This window comes from Ambystoma mexicanum, chromosome 2q, assembly GCF_040938575.1.
Source record: "Ambystoma mexicanum isolate Mex_15411 chromosome 2q, UKY_AmexF1_1, whole genome shotgun sequence".
Taxonomy (NCBI): Eukaryota; Metazoa; Chordata; class Amphibia; order Caudata; family Ambystomatidae; genus Ambystoma; species Ambystoma mexicanum.
In genome coordinates, this window is record NC_090924.1 from 1,009,028,551 (window position 1) to 1,009,036,722 (window position 8,172).

General features: G+C 46.6%; 1 long non-coding RNA gene across 1 annotated transcript; it reads right to left on the minus strand.

Annotated features, from left to right (window-relative positions):
* Window positions 1-366: 366 nt before the first annotated feature.
* LOC138569906 (uncharacterized) lies at window positions 367-5,861 on the minus strand. The gene is made up of 2 exons (XR_011303353.1): window positions 5,769-5,861; window positions 367-731 (listed from the first exon to the last, which is right to left on the minus strand). It is a non-coding gene; the product is annotated as an uncharacterized lncRNA (long non-coding RNA).
* Window positions 5,862-8,172: the final 2,311 nt, after the last annotated feature.

Genomic DNA, 8,172 nt, shown 5'->3' on the forward strand with positions numbered 1-8,172 from the left:
CCACTTGCTTGGTTTGCTCATCGCTGGGGTGTGCCATCAGTTCCCACAGTGTGGAGTTGCACCACAACGATCACACTGTAGACCACAGAGTAGCTGTCCCCTGTGAAGAAGCTGAAAGTCACCAGGCAACTGGGCACATAAGAACAATGGAGTGCATGGCGCTGCTGCCCCCGTGTAAGCAAACTGAGACATGAGCGTGAACAGCGTGAGGCCTTTCTCCATGTCCTCACCAGTTGCTATGTCAGCACAGAGCTTTGCAGAGTTCAGTGTAGCAGAGGTCTTGCTCAGCACCACAGCAGATAATGAACATTACCCCTGCTTACTGCGCAGGGAGTATCGATTCTATTAAAGACTGCGAGGCAAGCATTATGCTTCAATTTCTTTATTACTACTCCACAGCAGTTTCAACAAACAAAGGAAAAACTGTAGAAAAACAAGTCCTTCTGTGTTCCTTTTTTCTCTTTTTCCTTCCAAAAACTACAACTCCCACTGTCTCTGTAGTCCATGTTAGTGTCCACCCAGTCTATGTACAAATTGCTTCTGTGGACTCCTCCTCTTCTTTGAGTGCTCTGAACTGCACCGCTGGCGAAACTGAACTTGACGGAACGTGTCAACTCTCACACTGGCCGCCTTGCATGTGCCTTGAACTTGCCACTGCTGACTGTGCTTCCTGGTCTTCTCTGACCTGCCACATCTCCTGTTGATCACGCAACTATTCTTCTGATCGTCTCCTATGGAGCATACAAGACATGACATTAGGGTGGTATCTGTGTACTGCTAACTGTTTAGAACAGATGTGCATTACAGGATAAACAGTACATGCAAGAGGGCGGCAAAATAATGCTTGACTACTAGTCTTTATTAGAATCTATACTCCCTGCACCATAAGCTGGGGTAATCTTCATTCTATGTCAGGATTGGAGGCGAGAATTATACTTGTTCAAAGCTTCCCATCACAGTCATCGCTAACCCTTACATTGGTTTAAAATAAAATGTCTTAAAGGTGGTATCACTGGCCCTATCTGCTGCCTGCATAATCTCTTGAAGAGTTGCCCCCTGCTGAAAATGCTTTCGATGTCATAGCTCCTCTCACAGAATGTGCTCCATATTTCTTTAAGTCAATGCCTGCTAGCTGCATCATTTCTCGCACCCATCTGGCTATGGTAGCTGTTGCTGCTTGGAAAGGCTTCCTGCACGCTATAAGCAACTGCGTGGTGCCGGCTGGCCTATATTCTGCTCTCCTACTTTTGTATTCTTTAGTACACATCACTACACATCATTTCGCGTTATTCTCTTGCAGGGCACCAGGCACAATAGCATAGCTAACTTCCCTGACAACTGCTTCAATGTCAGATATTTATTTGCTGGCCAACTTGCAAGTACCCGCAGTACTACTGTGACATCCCACAGCTGCAGATACCTTGGCTCTTGAGGCACATTGACTTGCGCTCCTGTAATGAGCCGAATCCCAGCCGGATGTTCCCCTGCTGGTGTTCCTTCAATGGGCAAGTAACCTGCCGATATAGCCGACCTATACACACCTATGGTCCTGAAAGCTTTACCATCCTGCAAGAGGAATACTAGGAAATTTAGAATCTCTATAATAGAGGCGCTGAAATGTGATTAAGATTTCTCCCTCTGCATCAGTTCGACCACTTGTTCCAAGCCACATCGTAGCTCCTTCATGTGGATGGAGCCCATGACTCCGCGATGAGCTCGGCAGCTTGAGCCGAAATGCCCGGCAGTGCCCAGCGTCTCCTGATATTCTGCATGCAAGTAGCGGGAGAGTCCCTGTCACTCTCAGAGGATGAAATGACCGAGCTGGGTCCGTGAGAAGTTGTTCCTCGCCCGGAAGAATTTGTGGCCGATCTGTCGTGAGTTCCATCAGGGTCGGGAACCACACTTCTGCTTTCCACATGGGAGCTACTACTCTCTGCGACATTTCGCTGGGACCCTGTTCAGCATCATGATGGAGGAAATGCATAGTGCACTTTCCCTGACCAATCCTGTAGAAAAGCGTCTGTCCCTAGCGCGTCTGGGTCCAGCCTCCAGCTGAAGTAATCCTTCATCTGGACGTTGAGTCGTGACGCGAACAGATCGATGTGAAACGGTCTCCAAAGGAGATCTGACTGTCGGAATATCTCTGTGCTCAGCTTCCAGTCGCTGGAATCTGACAGATACCGGGAGTTCCAGCCTGCCACCAGGTTGAACCTCCTGGTAGATATACTGCTATATTTGATGTCCCGGACTCCAGGCAAAAATGCCAGAAGTCCTTTGCTAGCACTGCTACTAGTCTCAACTTCGTACATTCCAAATGGTTGATATACCGGACTGCTGATATATTTTCCATCTTGAGAAGAACACAAGAGCTGACTCTTCCTTTCATGAAAGCTTTGATCGTGAAAGAGCCTGCTAGTAGTTCCAGACAGTTGCTGTGAAGACGCAGCTCATTTGTGCTCCATTTCCCTCCTGTCTCCAAGGGTCTGAATCTTGCACCCCATCCTACTTGGCTGGCGTCTGACTCTATTATCAAGTGAGGTCGATCTCTGAATATGGCATGACCATTACAGGCGTCCATATTCTTCAACCACCACTCCAGTTCCGTAACAGACTCCTGATCTAGGGGATCTAGTGGTGATACCTCAGACCCTGCCGAGGATGCTTGATCTTCAACCTCTGGAGGGCTTGGTAATGGAGGGGGCCTGGCAAAATGGCTTGGATAGATGATACTAGGAGCCCCACTATCCTTGCCAGCCCTCTGAGCGACACTGCCTGTTTGGTCAGGCAGTCTCTCATCTGTTTTTCGATGTCTCTGATCATTCTGCTGGGCAATTCCAAGGTCGCTTTCTTGGTATCTAGAACAAAACCTAAGAAGTGCAGTCTCTCAGCTGGCGTTGTGTTAGATTTCTCGACGTTTACTAGGAATCCCAGTGACGAGAGAAGTTCTCTTAACCACGCTGTCTGATATATTAGCGTCTCTCTCTCTCTCTTTGGCTAGAAGCAGCAGGTCATCTAGGTATATAATCATTTGGATCCCTTTCTCCCTGAACGCTGCTGCTACTGGTTTCATGAGCTTAGTAAATGCCCAAGGCGCTGACGTTAGCCCGAAGGGCATCGTCTTGAATTGCAAGACTTGTCTGCCTCAAAGGAAGGCTAGAAATGTGCTGAATTCTGTCTGTATTGGCACTGTCAGATAAGCATCCTTCAAATCTATTCTTGTTAACCAATCTCCCTCTCTTGGGGTGTCTCTCAACTGGTGTATTCCTTCCATCTTGAAATGGCGGTATCCAAGCCAACTGTTCAGCTCTCTCAAGTTTATGACAGGGCGTACTTTCTCCTTTCTGTGCACCAGAAACATATTGCTTACAAATCTCAGGGGTCTCTTGCATCTCTCTATCACTCCCCTCTGCTCGAGTTGCTCTAGCTCGCTGTACAACTCTCTTGTTCTGTTCGGGCTAAATGAATAATGTGAGGCTAACTCTTCTGTATTGGTTCTTCCATAAATTCTAATTGCAGCCCTCTGACAGTTTGCAACACCCATGCATCGCTGGAAAGTGCGCACCAGTTCTGCAAATAGTGCCGTGTTCACCCCCCACTGGTGGGTGTTTGGGAACTCTCATCTGCGGTGAAGCCTTGACCTCGTCCTGGTCCTCTTCCTCTGCTGCCGCAAGGGAAGCGCCCTCTGCTAGGGAAGAAGGAGTCTTGCTGTTTCCCTTCCCAATACTGGGCTCTGTTGCTGTTGTGAGGTCTCCTGCCTCCCTGGAATCGACCGGCTGCTCTACCTCGGTAGCGGCCGGTCTCGGCAAAAACTCGGCCTGGGAAGATCTTTCTAATCGCCGCTTGTGCCTTTTCTAGCGATGTATGCGTGCCGACAAATCTTCCCATTTCTTTACCAAATGACTCTCCAAAGAGGAGGCCTTGTGCCGCTTCCCCTGCCTTATATGAGGCCTAAACTCCCAGATTTGTATCTATTTTGAGCAGGAGCCCTCTCCTCCTCTCTGAGGAGATGGCGCAATTCGCGTTTACCAGAAGGCATACTGCTCTCTGGGCCCAATTCGCTAGTGCTTCTGGGTCCATTTCTTCATCAGTGTCTTTAGCTCTCTCGGCTAGGTCCATGATTTTGGCAAGCGGCCCTGCCAAGTCAGGCACTTTCTCTTGACAGCTCCTCCATGACCTGTCTATGCCTTTACGTGGGTCTTTATTAGTCTTTGTAACAAAAGCTAGCATCTTCAGATCCAGATCAGGTGTTTCTGCTACCTTGCTTGGAAGATCTGGGCGCCGGCATTCTGCTCTCATGCGCTGTCTCACTTCCTTGTCTAGTGCTTTCCGTAGCCTTCTGGTCATGTATTTAGTTACTCTTGGAGGGGGCTGCCAATCGGAGGAACTGGGGTTCCTAATATCTTCCGGCTCAAACATGTCCGTTATCTCCCCTTGATCATCCTCCAAATGCTTCTCTTTGCAAGCTATTTTACCTCCTTTGAGATTCTCCCAATCTTTCTCCGTTCTTTCTTCTTCCTCTTGGGAAGAAAGGCTAGCTTCCGCTAACTCTTATTCTGAGCCTGGGTCATCATCTGCCATATTCTCTTCCCCTGGGGAGGGGGTCACGGGGCCTGGCACTGTCGATTTCTGCATGAAAGCTTCTCTCAGTTTTGTAAATGCGTTGACGAGCACCGGGGCCTTCTTATCTGCCCCATAGGTACGACACGGGGGGTCGGCAGAAGATTTCCTCTTGCGGGTCATCATATTACCCTTTGGACCTCCTTGTGAGGTTTCTGTTGGCGTGCTGTCGATAATTCTGGTGCTATCATGGGGCTGACTGAGGATGGATTCCAGTCTAGACAAACTGTCTTGTAAGGGTTTTACCCCTTGTGCCACTGCATCGACGAACAAGCTGCCTTGCACCACCTTAAAGCTTGAGGCCAGGTCTAGCGATTGGTCCTCCTCACTCCATTTGAACTCTGACATACTTGCCGGGTGCTTTGTGCCTGTTACCTGAGCTGCAGGTGTCCTGTGCACGCCCACTGTTTCGTTGGGTCTGATGTCCTAACCACATAAAACTGTGTTGATTATATTTAAATGTTTTTTCCCCTTCTTTTTCCTGTCAGTGGCAAGCAGCTTGCTCTTTCTTCATACTTTCTGTGTGTGCCTCGTAGCCCTGTATGTATCTTGTGGGCTCTGAGCTCTCAGGGATGCCACTCCCTCACTGTGGCTGTTTCTCAAGCAGCCCGTATATCGTAGGCTGTTTATGTGCCTTTGGCAAGTGTCGCATGTGAAATAAGCTTTCAGCTGCTTATCTTGCTTTAATTGCAGCTTCTGATGCGTGTTATGGATATAACGGCTTTCTGTTTAATTATGCTGAAGAATCACCGCTGGGCCTGGCTTTGGTCTTGCAGGGACCAGCTCCCTCCGGAAATACCCGTTCTTCCGGGTCTCGGCTCTGCAAGGCGATATGCACGATGGCTCAGCCTATGCAAAGGTGGGGGCCATTGCGCTCTCCCTGACCAGCTGTGCCTCCCCAAACGTGGGGACTGGAGCGCTCAAGTTCGCGGCGAGGGAGAGCGAGCCCCCAGGCTGCACACTTCTCAGTCCTATAATTGTCTTTAAATGTGGATCCGCGAAAACACTGTGCGTCCTGCTGCTCTCTTGGTGCGCTACTTTACTACACGCTCTGCACTAATCACGTTATACTGAACCTCTCACTAGGCTCCCTGCACTTAATCATGTATATTTCCATTAAAATATTTCATACACATTATAATAACAATAACCTTTCTTTATTGGAATGCGTGTTCCTCATTTAACTCATTTAAACATCATAACTCTGGAGCTTAAGTAAAAGTGTACTTATCTGCTGCAGAGTAGGACAAGAAGAGGAGGAGTCCACTGGAAGGAAGTGGTACATAGACTGGGAGGACACTAACATGGACTACAGAGACAGTGGGAGTTGTAGTTTTTAGAAGGAAAAACTGCTGTGTAGCAGTAATAAAGAAGTTGAAGCATAATGCTCGCCTCCAGTTTTGACATAGTCATAGAATGCTGAATGACTGAGGTAGGGCGCATGAAGTGGCGGAGCAGGGGGCGCATGCAACCTCTCTGGCAGGCTGCAGCTCCTTCACTCAGTGCCCCCAAATCCACCTGAGACTCCGTTCAGTTTCCACCAGGGTTTGCTCATGCCTCGAATCCATTTTTCTAATGCATTAGAATCACTACAAGTACAAGAAAACATACAGGATTAAAAGCAAGCAAGACGAGGAAAAAAGTGGCACAACAGGGTAAGTACTAAAAATTAATAGATTACTTACTAATGGATCTAAGAATATGCCAAAGAGATCTATATAAGTAGGACAAGTACACATTGGTAATTTTAATAAAACATTTTCCTCAGCTAGATTCTCTCCTGAAGAACCATAGAAACTAGTCCATGGGGAAACACGTATTGAGAGAAGAGATTAACTTGTGAATATTTACAATTTAATCATATGGAGAACTATTGAATGGGAATAAAAATCAATGAAGAAAATATTGATCTGTAAAAGACGAATATATGAATATAATCACATGAATGTGAAAGCAATCAATGAAGATATAATTGATTTGTGGAAGGAGCATTCGGAAACGAAAAGAATAGAAGTATTGGAAAAACATTATAGGAACAATTTTGATAAAGTGATCATGTATCAGTGTAACTAATTTCAAAGACATATCACAAACATTTACAGTTGGCGCACTGCAACAGGACTCAGATTGGAGTAAAGTTTACATCAAACTGGTCTGTCCTCAAGACTGGGCAATGCTAACTTCCTGCCAAAGCCCCATTCCAGCTGACAGTTCCCCTTCTCACCAATGTAAACTGACCCTATCTGTCCAGGACTACTTGCCTTGTTTTTGTCAAATCTATGATAATCTATTTATATACATGCATTGCAACTACATACTGTTGTTATCCTACATTGTATATCATAATCGCCTATTTCGGCGTGTCACATACACGCGACGCATCCAGTGATGTCACGTATATGTTGCGCATGCGTGTGATGTCACACGCTGATGCGTGACGTCAGATGCCCATTCGCATACGCGACTTTCTCTTATCTCTCGTATTGAGAAACCGTTTCTCCACTGCGGTTGTCTGCTGGACGCTGCCACGTGGGATTTATCCCTATTACAGATTTTTCAGGTAAGACAACATGGTCCACTGGATCTCGTGCACACCATCATGGGCTTTGGCCACCTCATTACTTATGCATTGTTGCCCTTTTTACTTATTTATTTATTTTTTATTTATTTGCATTTTTAAAGCGCTCACACAGCCCTGGGACATCGAGGCGCTGTTACAGGAATATGTCTTAGTTGCGTATTTATAACGCACTTAATACCCAGAGGTTTCTAAGCGCGTACCCGGGGATCGGACCTGTGTTGCTGCGTGTCGTGTCGCGAGCAAGTTGCTGCTGAGCTATCCTCCCGGGACAATTATAGCTATCAAAACCATTTCTACTGGCGTTTGCACACATTGAGAGGACTTTAACCTGTAACTCCATTTCACCCTATTTCCGGCGTTCGCATCCATTTTTTCTTGGTAAGCGTAGCACCCTTATTTACGTGTTGTATATTATATGGGACTTTTATTGAACCAAATGAGATACTTTTCTTGCTATCGCATCCTGCACTGTATCACTCTCTTTATAGAACCTTGCTTGTGCCTGGTCAATTAAGTGACCTTAAGAATCGCAGGAACTTTGCATCAGGGATTTATCCCCTTACTCATTTGGTGAGTTTATATTTATATTTTCTTTACATCAATGCATGACATTGACTCCCTCCCACTTCCCCTCTTATTTCCCATTTCGCCAGACATCCCGCAATGCAATTGGCTTTCTCCCCATCTGGTTTCATTCCTCAGCTTCCCTCCCAACTGGGTTTCACCAATGCACATCCTGACTAATGTGCCCTGTTATAATAACCCACCCATCACTATGGATTGTGCATGTAGCACAGTGGCTCACTCACTAGGGAGTTTACAAACCTCTCTGTGTATTAATACCATGGTACTTTGCTTGTTATACCTCCTGTGTCTTTTTCCCCGTCCTGATTTTGCTCCTGTTTTGGCTTTCCTGGAACTCGCTTTGAAATCTGGGTATGTACACCCATAATGTCAATTATGTACATAATTGC